The 15,252-nt window shown below is 43.3% G+C and overlaps 1 long non-coding RNA gene across 1 annotated transcript; it reads left to right on the top strand.

Annotated features, from left to right (window-relative positions):
• Window positions 1-10,361: 10,361 nt before the first annotated feature.
• LOC306797101 lies at window positions 10,362-15,026 on the top strand. Its single transcript, XR_013773097.1, has 4 exons — window positions 10,362-10,533; window positions 12,978-13,142; window positions 13,285-13,368; window positions 14,980-15,026. It is a non-coding gene; the product is annotated as an uncharacterized lncRNA (long non-coding RNA).
• Window positions 15,027-15,252: the final 226 nt, after the last annotated feature.

Below are 15,252 nucleotides of genomic sequence, written 5' to 3' on the forward strand. Positions count from 1 at the left end.
TACTACTACTACTTATTCTAATGCTACTAATACTTCTACGACTAATAATACTTCTACTTCAACCACAACTTCTACTGCCATTACTACAAATGTCACTACTTCTGAAATTTGTTTAAGCTACAGAAATTGTTCAAATATCAAAATGTTCAGCTCTTTCAGGAGAGGGGTGCTTTGACTTTTCATATTTGTAATCTTTAAACTTTTTGAATTTGAACTTTTTGCAATTTTCTTTTGAATGGGATCTCTATGGAGAAAATCTTCAAATCCTGTTATACTTCAACTTTCAAAGCCTTCTTCCTCCTCATACTTTCAGCTACAGCCACCATAGTTAGACATTTCAACTAGAAGGTTTTTCAGCAGTGCAGTTTAAATGCTTTCGGGCTTCAACATTTTTCAGACAGATAGTCTCCCATTTCTTAATTTTCAGCAATTGTTTCACAATTAATTTCAGCTTTCAGCATTCCAACGCATTTTCAGCAGGAAATGCATTTTCTAGTTCCATAAGCAGGCCTCAAACTTTTTTACATTACGATATCCAGATGTCTATCAAACATTTAAAAAACTTTGACTTTGTCAACAGTGCGGGGGAAGAGTCTGTAGCCGCATGTATGCAATGATTTAGGAGGCCCTGTATGTTTCCACTTATCCCGTGTGTATTATTAACATGACATCAATATTTCATTCCTAAATACCGGCAATATCGGTAGATCGTCACACCCCTGTGTGTTTGGCTGTTTAACCTTGTTTTTCCATTTATTCCAGCTAATGACACAAATGAATCAAAACAAGAGATACAATTGCTGAAGTATTTAATGAACTTGTGTGTTTGACAGATCAAGTCAGATTTGGGCGAGCGGTTTTGTATTGGAATCATATTTTTGCGCACGAACAGATTTTCTTCTTTATGAGCGTAGAAAACACACCAGCCACGTGGTCTGACTCATGGTGTGTGAGCACAAGGAACTGATTGGACTCATTCCAGTAATGAAACGCACAGGGCCCGGGCACGCCATCTCTTTTGTTCCCGGTCACACGGTGCAGCAGTGATTTGTCACTGACACAAATTAAACTGCCCTTGGGCAAAACATTTTTCAACGTGGGATCGTTCTGTATAATAAAACAACCAAAAGCTTCGTTGCTGCCATGAAAAAAAAGTGCTCCAAAATGATGCATAACGCAATATGCAAGAGTAAAACAATTGTTAACAGGATGGTAGGTGATTTAAATCCCTTGTTGACAAAGTAATTACACATTTACAGAGGGCTGGTGAGACATTACTTCTTCATCCACAGACAGCATGGAGAGATGGATCTGCCTGGACCGTATTAGGACTAGAAAGAGGAGGAGGGAGATGGTGGTGATTTGTCATAATTGCAAGCAGTGCAGGACAATTTGGAAAGGTGCTTCAACAATCAGCTTTCCTCTCCAGATAGTTGGCGCTCCGCACCCTCGTTGAGACTTCATGAAACATCTGTCTGCAGCTTCCGCAGGCCGTGTCACTTGCAGCCAGAACGCTGTAATCATGTGCTGTCTCATTACTGTTCTCCCTGTTGTCGATATACAGGCAGGCTTCATTTCAGTGAGGGATGTCACGAACGCCGGAGCTGATACTACTCGTGCGCCGATGCCGAGTCCTGCAGGACGGGCAGCGGCAGATGCACCAGTGCCCTTCAGCAGCTGCTTCCAAACATCAATCCCCCGCTCGTTATGCGCGCGCACTCCTTGATATCAATCTGTTACGTCCAGTCCATTCCAGGAGCGATTTTGTGATGAAGTGTTGTAATTTACTTCCCCCCCCCCCCCAAAAGCTGCTTGTCTGCATCTGTTGTAGTTACTACCCAGAATGCCTTTCAGCAAACCCCTTAAAGTCTGTGGGGAACAAGGAGAGAGGAAGTTTTTACATCAAGGAAAAGTGAGCGTCATGATGCGACCTGTACAATTGTTAAAATCACAAACAAAAATGCCTCAAGCAGCCAAAGCTGCAGGATTATAAAATGAGGCTGCATTGCATTTGAGTCTATTGAGGATCGTGTCAGTGGTGGAATTGGTGTCTCTCCCTCTTCTACAATGGACGTCTCTCTGTATTGTTGTGCACATGTATAGGTGCAGAGTTTGATAGCATGAAGATGTTCTGCTATCAAACTCCATTGTTGCTGCGTCGGAAGCATTTCACTTTGACATCAAGGTGGGCCACGAGGAAACACCGAGGAGCTGTGGCTCTGTGTTTCTGACTTTTTAAAAGGGGCATTCTCTCTCTGCAGCATATATGGATGGGCTGGCATACTTATTCATGAATGGAGATGAACAGAAAGTTGTTTCTATCATATTTTCGGGTTTATCTTTCGGAATTTTGAAGGCTTCTCTGTGAGTAACTGGAGATAAAGATGTTTCTCCTTAGAGGATGAAGTACATCTGTTCTACTAATCTTATCGCATTACTGCAGTTGTATCATTATTTGTTGTGCTTAGTATCCTGACAACACATCTCCTCTCAATCAAAATGTGTCCGGCACCATTTTTTTTGTCATTCTTCTGTTTGTTCCAAATAAAACAGCCACTTTTGGAAACATAAAACGCATCACTTCCTGTGCGCCAGAGCATTTCCCCCATGCAGGAATGACCTACAGCAGCACTGAGTGCTTTAAAACAGCAAACATAAAAGCTTTCATGAGCAGGGAATAGGTTGAGTCCTTATTGTGTTCCATCACTTGGCAACAGCGAGCAGCGATAGGGCCATGAGCTGAGATGCAGTGTTTTTGGGGCACTTGTGCTCGTTGCCAGTATGAGCTGCCTTTCTTTCATCAGACAATGTTGCACGTAGCATTTTTAATTGACCCTCTGATGCTTAATAAGATCAGGTAATACTTCTTGAACATGGTGGTACTGTACACATGGTGGCAGGAGAATTAAGTGATGCAGGTGAATTCATCAAACTTCTTTATTTACGTGGACAACTCACTGCTAACGTTTCCTTTGATTGAAATGCTGTTATCACGTTAGTAGTCTGATATATTTAACAAGTGTCATTACTTTAGAAACCAGGGGAAATCACAAGATGTGTGCAATTTGATACTTCAAACAAGCGATATTATGTGAAGATTTAATCATAACTGTGGAAGTGTATTTACACAGTGACGTGATAGAAATGATTTCCTTCCATCTGAGAGACTTAAGCAAGCAAAAAACAAATCCCACGACCAGAGTAAAACCCACAATAACTGAACGAACACGCATTATTTGTGTCGACCGAAATGATTATTGAAAACGGTTCTTTCACTGCAATGAACATGAACAACTGTTCTCACAGTCCTGCAGCTGGAAATACTCACTCGAGCACCAAATGTGTATCAATCCGCAGCTTCAAAATAGTCCCTGACAAATGCACTGTTCACTCCTTCATGAGTGTTTGCTAAAAAAACCCACACAGCTATTTTAGGAAATAAAAGACTTGCGAAAAAGTAAAGAGATTTGTGTAGCATTTGTTTCCTGCCCCCTTAATCCTCTCATGACCCCTCAGATGTACGTTATCCACCTCGACCAGTAAAATGATGCTTATGCAATGATGCGTCAGCATTAACAATCTCATTATGTCACAGATTAATTAAGCGCGAGAACTAGAGACTTTTGACAGTACGTTCTGCTGGTAATATGTGCTTTTACTTTAAGGAAAAACTGTTTTGAAGTCAAGGATGGGAGAGAAAATATCAGCAGCCTTTAATTAATCATGAAGCTGCTATTTGTATGCTCCCCATTACACCTTGAATGAGGAGAAGTAAAGCTCCTTATGTGAAGAGGCTCATAATGGATGAGCAGAAAAACATGCAGTGCCTCACCCGAGGACACGTGTGGGCTGATGGATACTGACTGCATGCACAGATCAAATCTGGGGCCACTGAAGCCACTCTGTATGTGGATATTCCTTCCAATAATCAGTCAAATCGGGACCCAATCATCTCTCCGGCTTCTGTTCCGAATATGTTCCCAAAGCTGATTTGATACTAGTTTCATATTGCCATCATGTCATCTATCATACACCGTGCTGGATGTCTTTAAATGCAGCAGCAATGCTCGCTGCAGGCAGCTCACTGCAGGAAGCTCCTCAAAGACAAATAATCCATATCTGAAGGAGGTGTTAGGACTCATTGCGCTGATCGCTATACAACTAATGTGCCTTTCATCTTACATCACAGTCCAAGCATGGAGGGGAATGGGTATCCAGGCGTGTGTGTGTGTGTGTGTGTGTGCGTTATCTAGAATAATCAGATCTCTATTATGAGGCAAACAAGTTTAAAAAAGCGCCGGCAGCGAGCTGTGTGTCAACAGAGCTCAGCCTGTCATGACACCCTGAGGGCTAAAGAGAGAGCTAATAATGAATGAATGAAGTTGTGTTCTGGCTCTCAGTGTGTGCATCTGTCTTTGTAATGAGATAGAAAAAGGTAATTGGGCGTGCTTGTGTGCTGGAGGGGGTTTCGCAGCAGTAGGTTGAGCCCACAGGGAGCATGCAGAGAATGTCTGCTGCTCTGTTTAACCCCGTGCAGCCATGTCTTCCTGCCTGCAGAGGGCAATGCAGCTCTAGTAAACCCTGCTCCACATTCAACAACACAGAGTTCTGAGAGTCTTCTCTATTCATCTGGACTGAATTTAAGGATGTTTCCAATAAATAAAGGAAGAAAATGTAGCTCAGGAGACTCTAAATCTGCTGTGTCCAGCCAGGAGCTGGAGGCTGGTTCTTAACTGAAGAACACGAAGCCTTCATCCTTTGAATGGACGCTGTGTAGTGTCTCATCATGTAAGTAAGCGGTGTAGAAAAGGAGAAAGTCGAAACATCTGATGAGCTTGTCTGAGTCTACGGAGCAGCTGCTAAATGTTCACAACGGCTGGTTGAATGTACATTTAATGCTGTTCCGTGCAGAGATGCTGGCAGAAAAGGGCAGAACATTGTGAAAAACGTGGTGTCTTCATAGCACTCAAAGATTTTCATTCTTTTTTGACCAAATAAAACCCGTTATAGTCCACTTAGTTCTCTGCAGCTTTCAGCCACATCTTGTCGCCTTCAGCAACTCACAGTTTGCTCAGTTGTTGTGGTTGGATGCTTTATTTGTTTTCACGTGACCAAAGTATGAAATGTTGTCAATGCACAAGTGTTCATGGATGGTCTTCCCCAGGCTCAGAGCCACTGGCTTAAAGCCTCACATTGCAGCTCGTGACAGCTGCTCCTCTTTGCTCGGACAGTTTGTGACAGCTAGCAGAGGTCGCGCAGAGTTACTTTCCCTTGAACGTGATTGATCTGCAGATGAGGAACTCTCTTTGTTGACTCGCATATCAAAGTGCTAATGCCTCGACCTTCTGTTATCCTTGACTAATCCTGCTAATTGAAATCCAATGTGACTCACCTTTATGTAGTGTTGCAATGCAGATTTAGTGACTTGGAAGTCCTTTTATGTGGCGTTTCCATTTGACTGTGTATCCCCAGAAGAGACGCTAAGATTATAACTGCTGGCTCATGAGATTTAGAAATCATTTGCACCTATTGGTGAAGATGAATACAGTTCATGTAAATGAAGAAACCACCCTGCAGAGCACTTGAGCCAAAGCCCTCGCTATCTAGTGCCCTTATCTACACTCTGCTGTGCTGATGGTGGACCTATTTCAGTGCCACATCAGATCACATTTCTGATCCAAATAGCCAAAAATAAAAAGAGCTCAAGATGCTAAAACTCTCTCTAGAGCAGAGGAAATGCAGAGATGTGTTATTTTGCTGTGGGTTTGTCACTGAGCGACCCCTTTTACAAAAGTGAATACAACAATATCGAGAAGAGCTTGAAATGACACAAAAAATAAACATGAAATCAGAAGATATTTATTGATTTATTCATCAAATGTTTGATTTTGTTATTGAAGCTGTTTTGACAAAAACGAGTAAATCGATGATTTGAAGTTCACATCAGGGAGTACAAAGTATAAAATAAATACCTGTTATACATCATATTTCTTGTCGTTTCCATGGTAACGTGATATGTTGCAGCAAAGTGCAGTCCCATTCATACCATCTCAAGCCCTCACAGTCTCTCACACACACACACACTTACCAGGTGACGTCAGTGAGTCTTTGAGGGTTCAGGGTTTGAGGGTTTAGGGGGACATTGGGATTTGGCCAGTATCCATCAGCCCACACGTGTCCTTGGGTGAGACACTGCATGTTTTTCTGCTCATCCATTATGAGCCTCTTCACATAAGGAGCTTTATTTCTCCTCATTCAAGGTGTAATGGGGAGCATACAAATAGCAGCTTCGTGGGTGATAAAAGGCTGCTGATATTTTCTCTCCCATCCTTGACTTCAAAACAGTTTTTCCTTAAAGTAAAAGCACATATTACCAGCAGAACGTACTGTCAAAAGTCTCTAGTTCTAGCGCTTAATTAATCTGTGACATAATGAGATTGTTAATGCTGACGCATCATTGCATAAGCATCATTTTACTGGTCGAGGTGGATAACGTACATCTGAGGGGTCATGAGAGGATTAAGGGGGCAGGAAACAAATGCGACACAAATCTCTTTACTTTTTCGCAAGTCTTTTATTTCCTAAAATAGCTGTGTGGGTTTTTTTAGCAAACACTCATGAAGGAGTGAACAGTGCATTTGTCAGGGACTATTTTGAAGCTGCGGATTGATACACATTTGGTGCTCGAGTGAGTATTTCCAGCTGCAGGACTGTGAGAACAGTTGTTCATGTTCATTGCAGTGAAAGAACCGTTTTCAATAATCATTTCGGTCGACACAAATAATGCGTGTTCGTTCAGTTATTGTGGGTTTTACTCTGGTCGTGGGATTTGTTTTTTGCTTGCTTAAGTCTATCACGTCACTGTGTAAATACACTTCCACAGTTATGATTAAATCTTCACATAATATCGCTTGTTTGAAGTATCAAATTGCACACATCTTGTGATTTTCCCTGGTTTCTAAAGTAATGACACTTGTTAAATATATCAGACTACTAACGTGATAACAGCATTTCAATCAAAGGAAATGTTAGCAGTGAGTTGTCAACGTAAATAAAGAAGTTTGATGAATTCACCTGCAGCACTTAATTCTCCTGCCACCATGTGTACAGTACCACCATGTTCAAGAAGTATTACCTGATCTGCAAAAAGACTCTGACTGATTGTTCCACTTGTGTTGTCACAGGAAAGAGTTGGTGAGGAGAGTGCTCACAAGAGGCTGCAATCACCGGCCGAGAGGAAGCAACAGGTATGTGGTTGTTGTTGTTGTTGTGCGTTGACCTCAAGAAGTGTAGGAACCTGGAGCTGCGTGGGTCGAGAGCTCACGCCTCTAAACTCCCTGCAGATCCAGGTTTTCTGACAGCAAGGTGCTCCATGCAGTTTACCAGCAGTTATCTGTTTCGTTCTCTTTTTCATGAACTCAGTGCTGAGCATATGATAATGTGACGGCCTCTCCCTTCCACTAGGGGTCTGTCTCTTTAAGGCGGTTCATCGTCAGCTAACGAGACGCACCTGAGCCTGCTGGAAGTGCCAGATATAAAGACTCCACACCTGAACAGGGAGCTGGCTGCTCCTCTTTGTCGGCCGGTACGGCAGCTTATTTCTTTTGTTAGTTTAGTTTGTGTTCTTTAAATAAATGTTTGTATTTGAACCGGCTTGTTGCTAACATTGCCATCATTTGTATATGTTATGTAACCTTTAACCCTCTAGAGCAGTGATTCTTAACCATAGGGCCGCGGCCCATGATTGGGCCGCGAGCGCCACCTAGAGGGCCGCGAAAAACTTTCAGTTTTGCACCTGTGGGCCGCGAGGGCCGCGGGACCGCATAGGTTATCAATTGAAGACACCAGAGATATTACTGTTATCCATGAGACGCTCAGTTACAATACAGCTTCCCACCACCTGGTGGTGGTAATGCGTCAGTCAGTTGTTTAACAAGCTGCAATAAGCAGAAGAAGACACTCAGCTAGCCGCTAGCCTGTAGCGAAAGTTATGGATAAGTTATTAAAAAGAAAAAATGAAGACGACAGTGGTGCCATACCCCCCAAAAGTCTAAATGTGTGCGCAAGTACAACCCTGACTTTCTTAAGTACGGCTTTGTGAACGGAGGCAACGAGGCAGAGCCGAGTGCTCAGTGTGTGGAATGTGAGCTAATGCTATCAAACGAAGCACTGAAGCCTTCAAAAATAAAGCGACACCAAGCGACGAAATATCCAACGCTCGTGGGAAAGTCTGTTGGGCTTCTTGTTGTGTATGCAGGTTTACATACACATGATAATAAATGTCTTTGTGATCATCACATTGTATCATCTCATTTATTTAACAAGGGTTTTGCCTGTTCAACACCGGCATCCTCGATCCCCTCCCCTTCCGTTCCTACGGCTTGTTTGCGCAAATACGTCACAAAACATATCCGTGTTTGGTATCCCAGCATGCCCAAAATCCTCGTCTTTGCAAAGAAATCATCGATTTTCTTTCATTTCTTATGGTTTCTCCACAAAAGGAGCCCACACACACACTGTCCAAAGTCGCCATAACCGCTGCAAGTCGTATCTTGCAGCATTTCGACGGAAAAAGACACATTACAGACCCGACAACGTGCTAGCGGATGTTACCATGGAGCTACTGGCTTCAGAAAACGCTAGTACTTATAGTACAAACCTTATCCTCCTTTTCCATAAGCCGTCAACCAACGTTTGCGTAACTGAGCTATTTTCATTCTCGTTCGTGCGCTCGGTCGCAGCCATTAAGCACAGCAAGTCCGCTACTCACACACCACGTCTTCGACCTTATATACATAGTTTTTGTAAAAGGAAAATAATATAAAATCACAATATAAATGGAGAAACACCTTTAGTGTGTCAGAATATCATGTGGTTACCATGTGTCCATTTGGGTCTTCAAATGTCCTTTTAGAGCTCCGCCTGGATCTCTTCATGGAAGAAACTCTGTAGAATAGTCATACTTTGTCCAATCTTCTTCAAATTTGAGGCAGTTGTTCACTGATAGTGTAGTTACAGCCCTATACTGTCCTTTACCTGTACAGATACAGCCACCGGCAGTTATTTATACTGAAAGATACTTTTTTATTTTATTTGGACAAAAATCTTAAATTTTTACTGACTCCAAAGGCCCACTGCTCTGTTTCTGTATGACCTACAGGTTGTCTGACACTTTTGATGCATATAGTCAGAGTGGGCCCCGGGACACTTTGTACTTGAAAAGTTGGGCCCCGAGGTCAAAAAGGTTAAGAACCCCTGCTCTAGAGAAATGTAGTAAGAAATGCCGCTGACCTCAGAAGTAACAGGGTTATGAGGCAGGCTAACATTTGCAGCTTTCTTTAGTGCAGTTTAGTCTGTTAGAGTGTTGCTCTCAGTACCAGACACACTGCTTCAACAGCTTGACAGGCTGTGTTATCTATCACTGTTAAGGGTCGGGGTTCAGGGATTCTTATGAGTGGAGGTCAGACGTGGCCGTGTTTCTGGTGGTGCGGGGCTTATTGAGCATGATTGCACAGGACGCACTCAGTGGCAGAAGCTGTTGAAAGTCTATTCTCTAATGGTAACCATAATGGCACATTTAGTCAATGTATCAAAGTGCGATATGGCTCGTATGCAAATGAGATCATAATGTTGATGAGCACTGCAAACACAAGCGGTGTGAAGTGGACTATGAGAGGACCTTTTGCTCTTTTGCATCACTTCACTGCAAGCGTGATGTTGATTTTCTGCTTTCTTGGAGCGGGGAGGGAGTTGCTGACGTGTGTGTGTGTGTGTGTGTGTGTGTGTGTGTGTGTGTGTGTGTGTGTGTGTGTGTGTGTGTGTGTGTGTGTGTGTGTGTGTGTGTGTGTGTGTGTGTGTGTGTGTGTGTGTGTGTGTGTGTGTGTGTGTGTGTGTGTGTGTGTGTGTGTGTGTGTGTGTGTGTGTGTGTGTGTGTGTGTGTGTGTGTGTGTGTGTGTGTGTGTGTGTGTGTGTGTGTGTGTGTGTCATTCCAGAGAGTTGCACATCCAACCTTCTCTCAGCCGCTGGACCCCGGGGACGACATTTGCTGTTATTTAGTCTGAGCAGAGACGAAGTCTTTTTATCTGGCGTTGTCATTTTAGAAGGTCATCTTTCTCCACAAAGACTAAGCTTATTAAATTCATCTTGCAGACACCAACGGTTACAGACGTGTGCAACAGGTCCCAATTGCAATTGTCTGGCTGAAATAAGAAATTTAATGTAACCAAGTGGAACTGACGGTGTAACTAGTGGGTCCGTCGGACCAGTAATGAGGTGCACGGTCTGATTAGGTGAAAAGAGGCACCTGCTGGCAACTCGCGTCCTGTGTCTTTCTCTCCGCCGTCGCGAGCGGCTGTGCTGAATCTGCTCTCGGTCTCCGCCGCCACAAGCGGGGGGGGGGCGAGCCCACCTGCTTTCTCTCCCACAACAAGCGGAGCCGTATGGTGAGGCCGCATACGTTGCGTCAGTAGCGCAGTGTCTGAGAGGCGTCAGTTACGGAGGGCACAGCGTGTGTTTGGGGGATGGCTGTTTCAGGTATATATCATTTTATGTATTTCATGTGCTGGGGAAATTCAGTATAATTAAGGGACATGTAATGGTGTATTTGTGTTATTTTACAGTTTCCTGAGCAGTGCACCCAATGGTAGCTGGGGGGGAATCCAAGTGGGGGTGGCTGGGTTGCTGAACAGGGGGGTGGAAGGATAATCTTTTGGGTTTGTTTTCTGGTTATTGGCAGTTATTGGTGAGTACTTATGTTTTCATTTCTTTTCTAGTTAGTGGGACGCTGCCTTGGTCTTTTTGTTTTGTTTATTTGGCTTTAAATTGTTTATCTATCTGATCGCCTGGTCTGTGAACTCCTCCTGCCTGCTGCTAAACCAGCTGTCACTGGTTACTCCACATAGGTTGTACCAATAAAGCATTTCTATTTTTATAACACTGCTTCCTGGGTGTATGTGCCTTTACGGTGTTGTGAACCGGATCTCTGTGGTAACTAGGTGCTACAATTTAATGCAACAATTTCTTCAAAAAAGAAAAAACTTTAGTGCATTATGCAAATCAGCCACCTCTCATTGGGAATATCTGGCCCTTTAGCTGTTAAATGAGCTGAAAGACTGTAGAGTTGAGGGGATCTGCAGAGTTGGGTGATGGTCATCTCTGGGGTCGTCACTCTTTCACATAATACACTCATTTCATCCATTGTTAACGTAATAATATTAATTTCAGCAGCTTTTAAGAGAAATCACGAATCCAGAAATCCAGCAGTCACAACTGTTCCTGTGATTTCAGTTCCAGTGACGTGTTTTGTGGGCAGCAGAAAAGTTAAAATATCCTTCAACACTGACTCTGCTGTGCTGGTCGCTTTCCAGAGAATAGCCGAATTCATCTGTAAAATACGAGTTAATATTCAGCTAAATCAGGCTTGTCAAAACTGCATTTACAGAAAATACATGTAGAACTTCATCATTCTCTTCCCTGTTTGGTAGCGTATTCACTGGCTGCATTCACAAATCCATCTTGTAAATAGTGAAAGCAGCAATAAAATACACTGTATGCTGAATAGCTGCAGTCAATGTATGCTGAATGATAAGAGCTTATTGAAATGTCCCTTATGTGATCGTATAAGAGCCACTTTATCCATGATACACACTGCCCCTCTGGATACATCACTATAATAAGATGAAGACCTTGAAATGCATGAATAGAAACAATTTGACCAGAAAGAATGGCAAGTGCCCAAGTGTCGTACCTGAACGTAGCTGCAGTTTGAATCCCAGCACACTTACAAAACAAGCGTTTGTTACCAGCCGAGCCACAGCATCTGCTCCTCTTCCAAGGGCTGGCTGAAGCAGCAACCAACAACCGTTCCATCGATTGACCAAGTTGCAATGATCTGGTTTTAGACTTGCTGAGTGCCTTTTAACAATACAAGGTTTGAACACAATGTTCCACAGGAAAAAAAACAGCAACTCAAAAGAGCGAGCCCAGATTAAGATCGTATGTCATTTCATGCCTTCTTGTGTCATTTTATTCACGATATTACATCACGCTCATAATCACCATCATCATATTCTCCTCTTCCCTTCCGCTCCCCCTCTTGTAAATGATGTCAAAGGTCATGGAAACTCACACTACACTGTTGGGTGGATCCACAGAAGGATTGCGGGGCTTTGGCGGCGGCTAAACCTGTGCGAAGTGAACCTGTGTCATTTTCAAAGTGCTGTCAATATCACAGCTCGAACACATAGCATAATTATACTGTAAGAATTTAGTTTTTTCAAGGCAAGCAGTTTGATATTTTATTAAAATGATGGTCTTAATCTTATTTAACACGCTTGCATGATTTGGTTTCTGTTGTTTGTAGCTTTAGTGTTGCTGTAAAAGGTGAATTGCTCGTCCATTCTAAATGTTAACATTATATCTGTGAGTGCTCCAGAGCACTTTTGACTTTGTTTTATGTGAACTTTGGGTTATTCCAGCCTTTCTCTCCACTAATATATTTATCTCATCAGTTTGCAGTTTGATCAGCATTACCAAGCTTCTTGACGCAACCTCCTAATGATCGCATTGCTATTTGTTCAGTCTGATATGTACCAATTATCTTTCTTCTCTTGAGGCCTCTGCATGTGGCAGTGTAAAGAATGCACTTTGGAACGAGCTAGCAGGTATTTCTTGTTGCGTGGGCATTGTCGGGGCAGTTATCGCTATACATGTCCATACATTGCTCATGTACATTTAATACATGGAGTAAGCTTCTAAATCACACATGCTGAAGCTGAACTGCACACTCAACCAGAGATTGTGGAGCAGAGGCCCCTTCCCTGTTCCAGCAGAGTTAAGTCAGTAAATGTGAATGTTTCTATGCGTTTACCATTTTGATGATTAATGGCGTCACAATCGCAATTTTAATCTAATAATCCCACATAATGTGATTGTAATTATAATAAACAAGTAACAAACGGCTGTATTTTGTTTGTTAGAAATATTACTCAGGTCAATGCAGAGTTGCTGCGGATCACCACCAAGCCATTTCAATCAAAGCTCATGTCACAGCTGGACCTCTTCTCAGACTCCCTGATACAGGGCTTAAAGAGGGAAGGAGGGAAGGAGAAAAGATCAAGCATGTCCTGGCGATCAATGATTTGGTTAGTACATATGCATAAACGATTATTTTCACTGTATTGGGGTGGTTATTGTAATATTTTCTTGTCCATATCTGCTTTTTTAAACACACTTGATGAATAGTAAATGGCCTGCTTTTATTGTGCTTTTATCCGGTACCTTTAGTGTGAGAACATCAACACCAAAAGGGAGTGCGTCTGAGAAGCCTGTCATCTACCTCAATGAAGATCCAGAGTCTTTATCAATCTGGTAGGTTTATCACAATATGTTTCCCATGTAGCGTCGGAAAGTGTTACCCACGAGAATCATCCACGTGAATCATGTAGATCCGTAGAGATTGTTTTGGGGGGGGTCAACTGGCCGGCCAGCGTTTCTCAGATTGGAGTGAGACGAGGAGAAAAGGTGATGTTGTGATCTTCTCAATAGAACATCTCTGACGTGTCGAGTCTTGTCCAATCAGCCTTCAGATGTCTACAGCGTCTTCATTTCCCTCCGTTAAAGTTAAAATTACGTTCTGTACCGTTACAGTTCAGACTTGCTGGGTTAAGGATAACGTCCACTGCATGCAAAGCTTTGTCGACTGTTGACTTTCTTAAATTATGGCAATTTTGAAAAAAAAGTAACATGAATGATCAGAAAGCCTGCAAGCAATCACTTGATGTCTTGAGAGTGTTCCGTTTCTGTTGTGGGCTTTCATCGTTAATGAAAAGGCATCTCCCGCTGAGAAGTGCAGCTCTGGCTGTCGCTAAGGGTATCATGGTAGTCATGGTAGTCACCCATTAACGTTAAACTGCACAATTGGATCTGATTGCGTGTTCTTTTTGAAATCAAAGTAGAATGAGGCGATTTCGTTGTGATAACTTTCATGAACACGAATAATGAGGCCCGGATACTGATGAGATGATGAGGTCAACGAGCTTAAGGAAGAGGAGGGTCCGTGTTCATATCATCGACTGAACGGTAAACAGACTATCAAAACATACACGGACCAGAGAGAGTTAAGGAGCCTGCCTTCATTTCAGCGGTTGCTGATGCAGAGGTGTGTTTAAATCACAGCTGTTATTTTACTCTTGATAAAAATGTGCAGTGTCTCTCTTGATAGGAAGATGCACTTATCACTTCAGGTTTAAATAAACTCCAAACATTTCTACAAATAAGAGAATGTAATTAAAGACAATTTATGCACAAGTTACATTTTCTGCAAAAAAGAAACGTTGGCCCTGAATCGACTCAGCATGTCACCACAGGCTGATGGCTCAAGCGCTCTCCCCCCTCACAACTGACGCATTGGCCTCAAGTGGGTTTATACTTATATACCTTGAGACGGGGCAGACAGCGGGTGCAGATGATGCACAATTCATGGTGTTATCAATACATTATTTGTGTATTCGCTGTTGTGGCTGACAGCATATTTTATTGCGACAACCAGCTATGGCCTTAAGAGGAAGCATGTCATTGCTGCTCTTTGAAAAGCAGACATGGAGGGGGAGGAGACTGTGTTGACATATTATCATGCTTCGTGACTGTGAAGCAGTCTCTCTCTCTCTCTCGCTCTCTCTCCACCCCCCCCTCTCTCTCTCTCTCTCTCTCTCCTGCCTCTCTCTCTCTCTCCGCCCCCCTCTCTCTCTCTCTCTCTCTCTCCCCCCTCTCTCTCTCCGCCCCCCCTCTCTCTCTCTCTCCCCCCTCTCTCTCTCTCTCTCCGCCCCCCCCCCCTCTCTCTCTCTCTCTGCCCCCCTCTCTCTCTCTCTCTCCCCCCTCTCTCTCTCTCTCTCCCCCCTCTCTCTCTCTCTCTCCGCCCCCTCTCTCTCTCTCTCTCTCTCTCTCTCTCTCTACACTGGGTGCGCTGCCATGCCACATCAGTCCATCTGTCAAGCACACAGGCCCATCAATCAACAGCTGAATGCAGGTGAGTGTGGGGGACAATGAACAACCATTAATCACTCTGACACATGGACACCAGTGGGGTGCGCTGGGTGGGGGGGATGTTTAAGTGCTGTGATTGTATGTCAGCGTGTGTGTGTGTGTGTGTGTGTGAGAGAGACAGACGGTGAGGTAAGCCGTGATGCATATCTCTAATGTGATGGTCGGACCTTTTCCCCATTTTGCTTGTTTAGCTGCTGTTGTTGTTGTTGT

Source organism: Melanostigma gelatinosum (assembly GCF_949748355.1).
Source record: "Melanostigma gelatinosum genome assembly, chromosome: 24".
Lineage (NCBI taxonomy): Eukaryota > Metazoa > Chordata > Actinopteri > Perciformes > Zoarcidae > Melanostigma > Melanostigma gelatinosum.